The sequence below is a fragment of the Lissotriton vulgaris genome, chromosome 2_1 (assembly GCF_964263255.1).
Source record: "Lissotriton vulgaris chromosome 2_1, aLisVul1.2, whole genome shotgun sequence".
NCBI lineage: Eukaryota > Metazoa > Chordata > Amphibia > Caudata > Salamandridae > Lissotriton > Lissotriton vulgaris.
In genome coordinates, this window is record NC_141687.1 from 649,390,289 (window position 1) to 649,405,262 (window position 14,974).

A 14,974-nucleotide genomic window follows, 5' to 3' on the forward strand; every position below is an offset into this window, starting at 1 on the left:
GGTTACATTTAAGGTTTTGCTAGGCGCTTATAAAGTCTGGTTCGCAGTCAGGAAAAGATTTGAGATTGGGTGGTTCCACTTGTATTCTCCCTTAGTTAATAACTCTCTACTTCCGGAAATTTTTCATGACGTATATTTTAGAAGGTGGGCAGAAAGAGGGATCCAGTATATAGGGGATCTTATATGTGGTGCCGAATTTCTCTCCTTCTAATGCCATTAAAGAAAGATTTGGCATCGAGAATAAAGACTACTTTAAATATTTACAAATCTGGGATTTTCTGGCCAAAGGATGCTTTAATCGGAACCGAATCCTGTTATTAGATTTGGTCAATAGTAACCATCCTTTGACTTCTGCTTTATACAAATTAGTTAATGAAAGAATGGGAGATGATCTCGCCAGGCACTTTGATTGATGGCAAACAAGTTTACAAGCTGGAAAGGGGGCAGTGTGAGGACTCCCTGCTGCTCAGCCAAAGAACGTGTATCTCAACCAATTTGCAGGTGCAATGTTTTAAGACCTGGTGTAATCTTTATGTAACCCCGGCACGTATCCACCGATAGGGGGGCACTTCGGGGATACATTGTTTGCGGTGTGGGCTGTTGGCTGCGCATAGTAAACACATGTTTGCTACCTGCCTGGATCTTTCTCAAGTATTGTCTAAAATTGAACGACGATTGTAATCTATATTGGGCTATTCAGTATCATTGACTCCCCAGGCTATAATGTTAGGGATTTCTAATCAAGTAATGGAAGAAGTCGACAGGAAAATGGTGTTTATAGCAATGGCGGTATTTGGTTTGTGTTTGGCTATGGCATGGCTTGACTCAGGCCCCCCTTCAGAACATGTTAGGTTTAGCACAAATTATCTACCTATAGTTGGGAAATCTCTGTGTATTGAAGAAGGGGTAGGCGGGCCAGGGAAAAAGGGGAAAAACTGTGGTCGTCCCTAACTAAATGGGTAAGTAAGGATTAGCCGATAGTACGAGAGGCACAATCTTGTTTTTTTTACGGTATCTAACTATGCGAGTTCAGATTCGTTTGGTTTTTCCAGAAGGTAGGACCCACCGGGGGTGGGGGGTGGTGGGGAGTAAAGCAAAAAATCAGGGCATCAGACACAGTTGTTTGTTATGTTGTATTTGTTATACTGTTCTTATTTTTGTGTTTTGATGTCCTTAAAAAAAGGAAGAAAAGAAAAAGAAAACTTGGAATGATCACCTTACCTCTGTCGCTGAGGAGTAGGCAAGATCTGACTTCCTTCAAGAAGGATCTTAAAACCCACCTCTTTCCAAGAGCAATGTAGTGTATCACATCTGATGGATTGTTATGGTCACAGCGCCAGGATACCCTTTGGGTGGCAGTTGCGCTTAGCAAGTATACGTACATACATACATACATACATACATGTAGGAAGGACACCACTGGAGCAGGCAACTGTAGAGTTTATTGTAGGGTACAGACAGCAGTCACAGCGGGCACAGCCAAGGCACAAGCAGCAACTGCCACTGACAGAACATCCAGGGCAGGGGTGCCTACCAACATTCTAGATGACCTCAGAGAACATTCAAAGGCTAATGCCACCATCACATCACCACACCTCCCCCCTTTTGGGCAAAAATACACTAAAATAAGGAAAGAGGGATAGGGAGGAGGAAAGAAAGGAGGGGACAAGATCAGAAAATGAGTAGAAAGCAATGGAATTTATACATACTCTCGTAATTTTCGTGATCTAAAGGGGACCCTGGTGCTTTTTCTAAAACCATCTCCTCCTGAAAAAATATTGGTTGATCTTAACAGACTCAGAGTGAATGCAAGGATATCAAGCAATGCGAGAAGTGCTCCACCAGTTTCCATTAAACAACTTAACAGCATTTTTACGAGTCTCTACAATTTGTTGAGAATCTAAAAATGTTGAAAAACCTTTTCTAACCGATATGGGATTTTTGATTCTGACCCAGTCTCCGACACGGAGTCTGTGAGTTTCTTTTGTGACAGGACGTGTGTAAGGTTTAGAACAAGCTTCAATGGATGTTTGGTTTGCAGATTCCAATATACACCTCATGTTGCAACCTTGATGGAAGGATTTAAACATCCAGAAGGGGAACACTTGTGAGGAAGCTTTTCTGACCCTTATCGGTTCAAAAGGGCTGAAGTTGGTAGCGACATGAGGCAAGGTGTGATATGACCAAACAAGATCTTTGACAGCTTGAAAGACACAAGACCTGGACCTAAAAGCTGCTTGCACACACCCCACTACAACCTTGTTGAACCTCTCCGCTTTGCCATTGCTTTGTGGATGATAAAGCAGAGACCTGGTATCCTTGAGGATTGCAGGAATGAATTCATTTCTTGGGAAACTAATTGTACACCGTTGTCGGTAACAATTTCCTCAGAATAACCCTCCCTGTGGAAAATAGTGTTCAAACAGTTGATGACACACTTAGAATTGGGTGTAGTAATAGGTTCAACCTCTATCTACCTGGACAGGTGGTCAATGAGGACCAAAAAGTATTTTTAACTAGAAGGTAGAACATGGAAGGGTCCAAGAAAATCCATGCCCAATCTCTGCCAGGCCCTGCCAGGAGGGGGTACAGGAGATTCCGCTGTACCTTCAATTACTAGAACTTTATCACTGGCATTGGAACGTGTACATTGTTTCACTAAATCATCGATTTGGGTGTCCATTCTGGGCCACCAGAAGTTGGTCCTAACTTTCCTCTTGGTAATGGTGGTCCCAAAATGATGAGAATGATCGGCTAAAATGATTTTCTCTCAATAGCATGAAGTAGGAATGACTTTTGTCACCCCTGACTTCTTTTCCACTTTCCACCGTCATTGACTTTCCAGAACATTTGTAGATCAGGGGAGGGACACCTCTCTTTGGGCCAGCCCTTCTTGATTAATGAAACAACTTCTTTGAGTATTGAATCCTTGGCAACTTGTGCCACCCAATCTTCCTCAGCAAAGAACAAGTTGTCGTGACTGATAAGTACAACAAAACACTCTTCTACCTCAGTTTCCCAATCTTGTTCATCTGTGTCAGATACAGGGAGTCTGGACAGGCAGTCCGCTCTGCTGTTATTTCCTCTGGGAATATATTCTACGCTGAAAGAATACTCTAAGAGTTTAGTAGACAATCTGGCTAGGCGAGCGGTGTTACGTTTGATGTTTTTGCCAGAGAGGATGTCGACCAAAGGGCGATGGTCAGTCTTGAGGATCAAAGATCTGGCCCATAAGTATGGTTTGAACTTTTCAATGCTCCAGACAAAGGCTAATAGTTTTTTTTCACTAACGGAATATTTCTGCTCAACACGACGAAGAGTCCTGGATGCAAATCCACTGTGTGCTCTCTTCTGTCAACGTTTTGTGAGAGAACAGCTCCCAGACAGTACTCACAAGCATCAACAGTAACAATGGTTTCCTTACCTTCTTCAAATGCTTGCAGGGCAGGGGCTTTGATGATGTGGTATTTGATGGATTGGAAACCTTTTTAGCACTCCTCTGACCATGCATAGATTGCTCCTTTCTTTAATAGTGCTCTGAAACACTCTGTGGAGTTTGCTAAGTCTTTCATAAGCTTGAAATAGAATTCACAGAGGCCGAGAAAGGACATAAGTTCTTTATTTTGAGAAGGAGGTGCATCGACTTTGCTTTTTATTAGGCCTTGTCTGGGTAGGATATGCATGAAATAATGAGTCATACGTGGAATCGTAAAAACTGTGTGTGTCAGTGTGAAGACACAATGAAATGATGTGTGTATCAGCGAAGTGAAGCTAGACAGCAATTTAATTGATAGACGTAAACGATGTGCATATCAGTGAAGTTGCAGGCAAGGGGTATGATGCAGGGGGGGCTGGTGAAATTTGAAAGTGGTGAGGCGTAAACTGATTTGCATACTGCACCGTAGCTACCGAGCGCAGCGTGCGAGCCCGAACCCCATTATGGGGCTCGGGGGGAGGGTTCTCCCCCTGAGAAAAGTTTAAAAAAAGAGAAGAAAAATTGTGTGTTTTCAAGCAAATTTGAGAAAGCAGGAAGGTTAATAAAGCAATTGTGAAATAGATGCCATAACATAGGTGGATGCTTATTCAGTATAACCACAGAGCATTCCGTCCTATTACGCTGCTGAATTAACTTGGGGTCTACTTTTGGCAAAAGGCCTGAGTCCAGTTCTTCATGGTTCTACTTTAATCTGATGATCACATACCTGCTAATTTACAAATTAATGCCACCGTGTGTGGAGGACTGGTTTAGGACTTTGTTTGAATGTTCACCACGTGTGAGCCAATCAGGTACTCCACCGAAGAAGGTGTGGTGCAGGGTCAGAGCTGCTGACTAGGGAGATAGAGATTCGGGTTCAAATCTCAGCGTCAGCGCAACATCCTGTGATTCTGGGCAAATTACAAAATTTCCCCGTAAAAATGGACAGCGTCCGGAAACCCTATGAGTGACTGCTGCGCTATATAAATCTACACACGTTAACGCCCACAGCAAACTGTTAATGTATGCAGTCAAGAAGACCTCCCCTCTAATAGTGTGTGATCCTTGACCCAGGTCCAGGAGCCAGAATCACATAAAGGCACTGGGCCTGGTTACAAAACATTTTTGCCTGACACTATTAGATGGCTTGTAATCAGTGAGTTTTCCCCAAAATATTGAACCTTGATGCTCACATACTCTTAAGAGGGACAAGTTTCATGGGCTGGAGACTCATATTACATAAACAGGTATCAAGATGCACACTTGCTGAATCATTACCGTGTGCACAAACAAGACGCTGAGTAATAAAATATCATCAATTAGATTTTTGGAATCCCGACACACACCTCCTGCATCGGAGGTTGTAGAACATATATGGCAGCCATTTTGTTATTGCTTGTGGAAGGGAAAGTGTGATTACACACTGTCAGTACATAGCCATGCTTTGCCCTGGACAGAGGCTAACACCATGTATTCAGAGCACCAGGGGAAGCATACCATTTAAAAAAAAGAACAATTGGTGTTGTCTGAAGAGGTTATGAAAGAGGGGCCATGGGAAGCCTCATTGTCGAAATCACAACAAAGGTCAAAACTAGACTGGGGAGGAAAACCATTACAAATAGGGTAAATGAGGTCTCCGCCCAGCTACGGACAGTTGAGGATTGCAAAGAGAGATTTTACATACAACATGTGACGCACATCATGTGCGGTCGGTGCAGTGCAAGCTTCATCTCCTCATCATGATGTGACGTGTGTGTGCGATCTGTTTTAGATAGTGTGTTCGTGAACGATGCCGATGACATGCACAGACAGCACTTGATCAGATTGTTGTTTGTCTGATCATGTGAGGACCGACCGTAACATTCATTCATTACTCACGAGTCACTCTCCGAGGATTTTTTCCATTCACTCTCATCGGATCAGACTACAGGGAACAGTAGGCCTATCCTGGAAACAACAAGTAGATTTACACTTGTGCGTCTTTGAAGCACCGTAAATAAAAATAGCAGGTTTTACTATAGTTCAGTTCATTGAAGCGCCTTCTATCGATATCCTAACAATTATAAAAGCTGTGTCTGCCCCGCCCACAGCGATGTGCCCTGCCCTGACTTGAGATTCACACACAGGTCTGTGCAGCAAGTAAGTGCATTCAGAATCACACACTGAGTTTCTTTTCTTTACTTTCCAGTAGTTACCTACATTTTTGAGCACCCCCCCCAAAAAATAAATCTTCATCTAGATAATTATTCGGAAGACGTCGTCAGGAAAAGCCAGTAAGACGGGGCCCTCGCGCATAATTGTTCATGTGTTTGCGGTCTGGTCACTCGGCGGATTAGCAGCCTGGGCCTCTTCAGTACGTAGCGTTTGCTGATGGATCGATTCATGTACCATCGACAAGGCCTACTGAGGAGCCAGTACAGATACATTGTCTTACTAAACGGTCCGTAATGTACTGTATTCATCATCATATGATGCACTGTGGCCTTACCTGACAGACTGTGTGCACACGACCAGGACCGAGCACGGAGCACGACAACAACAACATAGGGCAGGCAGTGCCAGGCACAGAAATTCGTTGTGACGGTGAGGCGGGAGTCAGACGGTCTGCTGCCTGCGCACGAGGGAGCCTCAGGCTAGAGGTTGAGAAGAACCGCGTCACAGCGGTGCGCGCGGCCCGAAATTGCCAATCACTGCATGGCTTCACATGAAGTCACACAGTGATTGGACATAATGCAGTGTGCGGCCGAGGCTGTGCCACCACCCACGCATGGCATCCAATAATGGGTTGCCTGCCCTTCTGCGCGGTGGCCCAGCCAATCCTGGCGCTGCATGCAGCACCAGGATTGGCTAGGGGGGCACACTAACTACTCGCCCTGTCACACTTTGCAACCCCGGGGGCTGCGGCCCGTCTAAAGCAGCACCCCCTGGTCCCTCTCTCTAAGCAGGTACAGTGTATGCGCATGCTCAGGCAGGTTTCTGCACAAAAATTCACAAGCACAGTACTGCTGCAGCTGAGTGACTGTCACTCAAACTGCAGCGGGCCCAGCCCCCCCTGCGCACTCTGGATAAGTCAGGTGTGTCCCGGATTCCCGGGAGGTAGCGCTGCGCTTAGATTGAAGATCATTAATATATTTTAGTGTGCTCTCATCTCTTGACGACACAACGGTGGGTCCATGTGGCTTAGTGGGGCTACGCCCCTACGCCCCAATGGACGCAACGCGCCTGGTATGATGACACGTAAGAGAAGCTGTGCGTGTCAGCGTGAAGGAGAGAAGAAAGAAATGTGCACATATAGTAAATGAGGAAAGGTGTGCTTGTCACTGATGTGCGCGCAGATATTTTAATATTAGTGAGAACAGGGTGTGCGCATTACCACGCAGAGAAGACAAATACCGTTGGTGCCTGACAAAATGGCAGCACGTTGCATGATCCTGAGGTGAGCGGGTCATGTGTGGCAAGCGAAGACCTTGCATCTCAAGAAGTAGTTCCAGGAAGAAGCTGCGTGTCAACAGAGGTCATAGAAGCCGTGTTGACGGGGTGTACCAGAGGAAGCGCAACACTGCTGGCATGGTAGGAGCGCGAGCCCTACTTTTAAAATTTAAATGCAACAGTTTTGTCAGCCTGTTAGTAAAAAAGTCAATTCATCTGCATAAAATAACCAGCATGACGGAAATACAGTCAGTTCACCACCAGTAGAATACACCGCACTCCTCACCACTGGTAGGCGGGGGAAGCTCACAGAGGGAAAAGCAGCACTAATCCACAAAAATGGCAGAACTGTCAGAAGGGAATGAGGAAAGGTACTAGCAGAGTTAATTCAAATGTTGTCGCGAAAGAAAGCACAATCAAGGAAGGTTCTCCGATAGGCTTCGAAAGGTGTGACAGGTGCCAAACTTCAAAGTATGAGCACTTATAACCCGGTGGCAGCAGGAAATAAAGCACTGAGTAGGGCAGGGACCGCAAAGAAATGAAGAGGGCACAGCTCTCTGTACCTGTTGTAACAGGTGTGTGCCTTTGCAAAGTGAAGGTAGCCATAAAAAAAAAACTTACAGTTGGTCTGGGCGAGCAAAGGTAGATAGTACCTCTAAGCAGATGTGCAGAGACAAATAGTCGATAATCCCATCGTCTGTCGCCACTGAAAATATGTAGGAAGGACACCTCTGAAGTAGGCAACTGTAGAGTTTATTGTAGGGTACAGAGAGCCATCTCAGCTGGCACAGCCAAGGCACAAGCAGCAACTGCCACTGACAGAACATCCAGGGCAGGGGTGCCTACCAACACTCTAGATGACATCACAGAACAGTCACAGGCTAATGCCAGCATCACATCACCACAAAACTATTGCCAGTTTAAAAACTGTACTTACCTGCAACTGTTTCTTTGGTTCTAGTAATAAAAGTAACAAAGTAATATCTTTACAAACCACCGGTCTCAGATTTATTCATTGAGTGTTGCCTGAGTGTGTACAACAAATGCTTAGCACAGCCCTCTGATATGCCTAACTGCTTGCCCACATTACCACAAAAGAGAGCACTAGTAATATCTACTTCAGCCTCTGTAAACCCTCTGGAGATCCACTGGACTAGGGGAACACTATAGCCTGCTTTGGCATTGTATATACAGAGTCAGCTTCCTTCATTATTTTCAGCAGAGGAGTGCTCTTCAGTGAAGCTTCTTGTTGTTTTCAAACCGGCACGATGGATTCTGGCGAAGTGACTGAGCAGATGGGTCTGTTTACCAGGCAGTTGAGTTTTGCAAGGTAAGCTTCATTTCCTCAATTTCTTGGAAGTGAAACTGACCGAGAGAGGTACGCATTAATGACATTAAATGTGATAAGAGATAATTGCCCCTGCGATGATTTCCGCATAGGCGGCTGGGCCAGCAAAAGAAAAATGTGGTGCCTGGTTCCTCTTGCAACAGGAACAATTAAATGACAAAGAGCCGAGAGCTACCAGGAGCTGCACGGATAAATGCAACAAATGCATACTCCATACCACAGTCCACCCCCTCCAGTGATAAGCATCCTATATATAGAACGGGTAGGCAGAGGGTAATCCACTTCCCCTGAAGTTAGCCGAAGGCAGAACATTTCACACTTCACCAAGAAGTTAATATTTCCCCAGCTCAAGGTGCAGTTTCACACAGGATGTGAGCCCAAACCTCAGTGGTGACTGCCCCCAACACCTTTGTCCAGGCCACTCACACACCCTGCTAAGGGCAGCCAACTCCTGCACAATGTCATGGTGATAAACCCCCCCTCGACCCCCCCCCCTGGTTTTGCAGCTTAACTGGGGGTGATGTTGAAAGGTATAGGTATGAACGAGCCTATCCAGTCTGACTAAAACTCTTAAAACACATAAAAGTAAGGAAAAAAGGTAACAGAGGTCAGGAATGCAAAGTTACTCACAGCAAAGAAATTAAGAAAAAAAGAAAGGGAAGAACGAGAGGAGGGGGTTGGAAGGAAGAGTGAAAGGAAGGACGCATAAAAATAAGCAAGAAAGTGTGACAAGGAAGGGCCAAAAGGATGAAAGGGTGGATGCGAGGGCGAAAGGAATGATGGCTGGAAGGTTGATACAACATTTGCATGACTGGATGAAAGAGATCAGCTGGAATGATGAAAGCTTGATAAGTAGGTGAATGGATGAACGGACGTTTGTTTGGAATGGTGAAAAGATGGATTGGTAAAAGCAGGTGAACTGGTAGATGGATGAAAAAGAATGGATAGATTGATGGGTAAAGAGATAGATGAATGGTTGGAAGTGTGGAATGGAAAAATGGATGGAAGGCTGTAATAATGAAATTGTGGATGGATGCATTAAAAGATGGATAGATGAATGGATGCATGTACACTTTAAAGGACGGAGAATTCGATGGATGGGTGGCAGGAAGAAGGGACCTCAGTTGAGTGAGTAGGAGCTACTACTTTTGCTCACCCATTGGCATTTCGAGTATGGATCAAACTAGGGTGTATTTTTAATTTCTGTCTACTCCCTTGCTCCAGCAGCCCACCTAACAGGGATGGGACATCAGGCTGCAGGGGACAGGGAGAGTGGCCACGGTAAAATAGTGAGGAAACACAATATTCAGCTCTCAGGAGGCACATTATCTCTTCTCACTGCTGCTCAAAGCCCTGCCCTATGGTTTCTGGTCCGAGCAAGTGGATAACCCACCTCTCTGGTATGGCATATCATCAGGACTGTTCATGTTGAAGAGCAAAGTCATTTTTGCTCCATTTGAAAAACATCAGCGTCCCAAGAAGTAGGCAAAGTTTAAAAATAAATTGCAAACTTACCATGCCCAGGACTTCTCAGCTAAGCACACCCCTAGACTGTACATTGTTACATTGAACTGCGGGAAGCTGTCTGCATCTTCACTACATACTTCGGGTTGACACAACCAAGATTGTTCTTGTTCTTGGTACTAGGATGGTTTTATAATCGATAGTACATATTGCATGGTGCTATGTTCATTAAAACCAACTAACAACAAGGTTGGTTGTTAAACTAACTTGTTGCTGTGCTCTGTATTATATTTTTGGTACGTATATACGTAAAAACTATTGGAAGATAGTGCAGAGGTGCTCTTTATTACCACTGCCATTTGTTCTCAATTTGTCAGAGTGGATAGTGTCTGGAAAATGTTGACCCACATGAGTAAAAGACTGTGAAATCACTTTGAAATTCTTAGGGCCTAATTATGACTTTTGGCCCAGGATGGTGTGGTGGTGCCGCACCACTTCTCTGCCGAAGGTCGCTGCCGCCCACCCACCAAATAACAACATTTAAGTAGTCTGGTAGGTGGGTGGTGTGGAGGTTCCAGGCAATGCCTTTTTTACAGACGGTGATACCTTTGAAAAAGGCCCTCCACATGTTATGCCCCCCTGTGTGAATCCACATGTGGTAGAGGCACAGGTGGCCCTGTAGAGCCTTCCTTTGTTTCCTCTCTGCCAGGGTTTTCATGCAGGTGGAACCACCATGTAAATCCTGATGGAGAGGAAACTCGTAATGTGCTTGGCGGTACCACGACAGTCCAGCCAAGCATATTGCGGCCTCAGGACCACCATGCCACCTCTAGAGAATCACGGTTCCCTGACGGTGGCTGTTCCAGGGTGGCCCAACCACCCAAGTCTTAATCAGGTGGTCAGACTGCTGGTGCTGTGGTGGCTGGACCGCCACGGCTGCATCACCACTCACCAGATTTTGGCATTGATGAGGTGTAATCATGTTTGACATTTGACTGAAACAAAATAAAATTGATAAAAAAAGGGATAACAGTTCAATTGTTCTAGGAAGATACATTTTAAAGCTTTGACAACATCCAACAATTTTGACTGAACTTCCTGTTCTGAAACTCGATTCAGACGTAAAGCAGGAAGAACTAGTTCTTCATTCTTAAGACAAGATGAATTGACCTTATGAATAATACCAGAGCCGGGCTGAAGAACAATCCTATTTAAAACAAATCTTTAAATAAAGAGGAGCACGCACTAATGCATTTAACTCTCCTAAAGTCTATCCATTGTAACTGCTATTAAAAATACCACATTTGATGCCAAAAACTATTCTGAAATGTCTTCCAATGGCCCAAAGAATGGATTCTAGAGGGTTGCCAGAGCTAACATAATGTCCTAGTAGCTTTTGTATTTTTGGTCTTAACAATTCAAAACCCTTGAAAGGTGTGGAGACTTATTTATCAATGGACTCTAAAGAACCCTATATCGAATGATAGGCTTTCATAGTTGCACACTGCAATTGTACTGTACCTTCTGCTAATCCCTTTAGAAGAAATTTTTACATCGATTCTTGTTGACAGGGAACAGGAGAAATCTGATTCTTCTGAGACCAAAAATCAAATGAAACCCAGAGCTGATTGTACGATTTCCTACTTAACTTTCTCATTAATGGCTAAACAGAAAGGGAAACTAGCAAGTATACACTGGAGTTCATAAGCCCTTTCTGCTGAAGGAAGTGACCCGAATAGTGTCACAGGGGTCACCTGTGACCCCCTCTAGGCCTTCCAAACAATGAAGAGTCGGTCAGACAGTAGAGAATACAAACCAAAATTATTAGTATTGCGCTGCAACGGAGCCCAGTCTGCAACGGAGCCCAGTCTGACCAGCCTCATGCGATAGCTGCAGAGGGACTGCCTCCCCCCAACATGACATAAGATATTATACATTTTCAAATCTCTAACAACACGCCCAGACTGGAAAATTCCAGTCCAGACACTAGCAAACAAAGGGGGCACAGAAGGATGGTCTCCAGTCCTGGGACCGGGTACATGTTGTCTTCATTTCAAGGAAATATGGCTGGTCAACAAACTGTTAACACAGGCTTAGCTGCGCACAACACTTGTGAATTCTATTGATCAAACAATGTTTTGAACATGAAACACATATTTTTATTCATATGTATTTTGACAATCAGTCAAACTTTTTCAACATGACATTCAGTACATTATGAGTTTACACATAATTCTCCATTTGCAAAACAAAATACAAGTGTTTATATACATAAAAAATGTTAAATTCGCCCAATGCATTTCGGGACAAAAGTAGGGTCCCTTCGTCAGGGGCAATGATTTACACACGAGTAAATGTTTCTTATAAGCTGCTCTTCTAGGTCCAAGCCAACTCTGCATCAACTTTAGGTACATGCGATGTGTAGACCCTCTCTTGTTCAAATGCGCAATCGTTTTCCCATACCTAGAAGAGCAGCTTATAAGAAACATTTACTCGTGTGTAAATCATTGCCCCTGACGAAGGGACCCTACTTTTGTCCCGAAATGCATTGGGCGAACTACGATGCACAAAAGAGAATTTAACATTTTTTATGTATATAAACACTTGTATTTTGTTTTGCAAATGGAGAATTATGTGTAAACTCATAATGTACTGAATGTCATGTTGAAAAAGTTTGACTGATTGTCAAAATACATATGAATAAAAATATGTGTTTCATGTTCAAAACATTGTTTGATCAATAGAATTCACAAGTGTTTTGCGCAGCTAAGCCTGTGTTAACAGTTTGTTGACGAGCCATATTTCCATGTTATTTTGTAGAGTATTTGGGTATACTCCATTAGTCGCAGCACACAGATCATAATATTAGGTTTAGGTTAACTTTAATTAATTCCTTGAGTAAAAGGTGTGCTCGGTGCACAACAGTTCAGATTTCTTAACGTTACCCACCATAGCCCCAGAGCACCCAACTACGAATTGTTTAAAATGTCCTTTGACGCAATAGCCTCGTTAACGGAAAACAGAGCCACAACTAGAGGATACACAGCAGAACAAGCAGCTGAAGTATATGGTTTAATTAGTGAAGTCACGAATCTACAGGCACACAGTGGTGATTTCGTATGTTGAAGAACTACCCTGTGGATTGTTAATGAGCCACGCTCTTCTTGGAAAAAAAAGGAATGGGAAAACGATTGCGCATTTGAACAAGAGAGGGTCTACACATCGCATGTACCTAAAGTTGATGCAGAGTTGGCTTGGACCTAGAAGAGCAGCTTATAAGAAACATTTACTCGTGTGTAAATCATTGTCCCTGACGAAGGGACCCTACTTTTGTCCCGAAATGCATTGGGCGAACTACGATGCACAAAAGAGAATTTAACATTTTTTATGTATATAAACACTTGTATTTTGTTTTGCAAATGGAGAATTATGTGTAAACTCATAATGTACTGAATGTCATGTTGAAAAAGTTTGACTGATTGTCAAAATACATATGAATAAAAATATGTGTTTCATGTTCAAAACATTGTTTGATCAATAGAATTCACAAGTGTTGTGCGCAGCTAAGCCTGTGTTAACAGTTTGTTGACCAGCCATATTTCCATGTTATTTTGTAGAGTATTTGGGTATACTCCATTAGTCGCAGCACACAGATCATAATATTAGGTTTAAGTTAACTTTAATTAATTCCTTGAGTAAAAGGTGTGCTCGGTGCACAACAGTTCAGTCTTCATTTCAAGGCCACTTCACCCATGCTTGCCATTGGAGTGAAGGTGGGAACAAGCCTATCTAACAGGGGAGGTATGCAACAATAGAGAGTTCATTCATTACTGCAACTGAAATCGGCCTTGGAGAAAAACGAGCAAAGGTGCATGGAGACAGTTTTCTGCTGAGGCTAGCATTACGAGGCAGGAGCTTAACTTCAATCATGGAACAGAATGGCGGGTACTAATAAATTGACACCATGAATGCTAGCCTAACACAGAATAAAACATGAGCAAGGGGACAATAGCATTACCCCCTCATGGGTCCTCCCCGTCCCAGTCCTTACCACGTGAGGCAGTCCTGCCTCCACCCAGCCAATCAAAACGCCAGAAATCCAAAGGTCGAAGGTGACATAAGCCCCTCCCACCCACCGCCATGCCTGTTTTTTTCTGCTCCGACAGCTGTCGGAACGCTGGTGCTCCCGGTTCCTGCCTCTGTTCCTGTTTGCTCTGGATGGTTTGGCGGTGCCGTGAGTGTTTCTTTTGCATTTTTAAATGCTTCTGTTTATGGTCTTTTCATGTTTTTACCGGCGCGGCCGCTCCGGTCCTCCGGCCGGCCACGCTCCTGTTCTGGGGTCAGGATGCTCCCCGTTCATGTGCTGGGCTGGGGCGGGGAGCCCTCCTGGTGTTCTGGCCCCAGGTCGTTCCGGTGCTGGTGCTTTAGTGCAGTGGCCGGCCCCTGCGGCCATGTTCTACATATGTGGCTGTGGGTGGAGACTGCAGGGCTGCCCTTTTTTGTTTATTTTCTGTTCTCACATATGAGATTACTGTTTGGGGCAGTGTTTCCTGGAGGTTGCTGGGCACTTCCTTTATTGGTGTGTTGGGTGTTTTCCTGGTGCTCGCTTCGGCAGCACATGTACTGAGCTTGGATCGATACAGGGAAGATTAGCATGGCCCCTGCACAAGGATGACATGCCATTTCGTGGAGCGTTCCATATATGGGGTTTACTCCTTTTGCTCGCCATGTTTGAGGGGACTTCCTCTCCGGTGCATCCACGGAGCTGTTGCTCATTGGTGTGTCATATGCCTCTGGTGTCACAGGCTATCATATGCTGAGGGTTCAAGTCCTGCCAATGCTGTCAATGTGACTTGGGATGTTCATTTTCATGCTGTGCTTTGGAAATTTGCATTCTCTTTGTCCACGTAGCATCTTTTGCAGTTTTTCTTGGACTGTTTTGCGCTGTCTGCGCTGCTGGTGCATGCGGCTATGCCATCATCTCTTGTTGGTGGGATCGTGGACGTTTTTTCCCTGTTGGGGTTTTTGCACCTTCTCCCTCGGTCTTCGGAGGCTTCTTCCCTGGAGGTCCGGGTTGGGCGGTTGGTGGATTCCGCTCTCAAGAGTTCGTATGCTGCCTCTCCTTTTTGGGGTGTGTGCTTGCTCTTTTTCGGTCTGTGCTTTCTTAGGGGTCCCTCCTTCCAGTCCATGATGGTTGGGCCTTGTCCTCGGCTACCGGGGCGGCGGGGGCTTGTGAGGTTTCTCTCTGGCCTACGTTT

General features: G+C 44.7%; 1 non-coding gene across 1 annotated transcript; it reads left to right on the forward strand.

The window, feature by feature from the left end:
• Positions 1-14,315: 14,315 nt before the first annotated feature.
• Positions 14,316-14,422, forward strand: LOC147730926 (U6 spliceosomal RNA). Its single transcript, XR_015308809.1, has one exon. It is a non-coding gene; the product is annotated as a U6 spliceosomal RNA (small nuclear RNA).
• Positions 14,423-14,974: the final 552 nt, after the last annotated feature.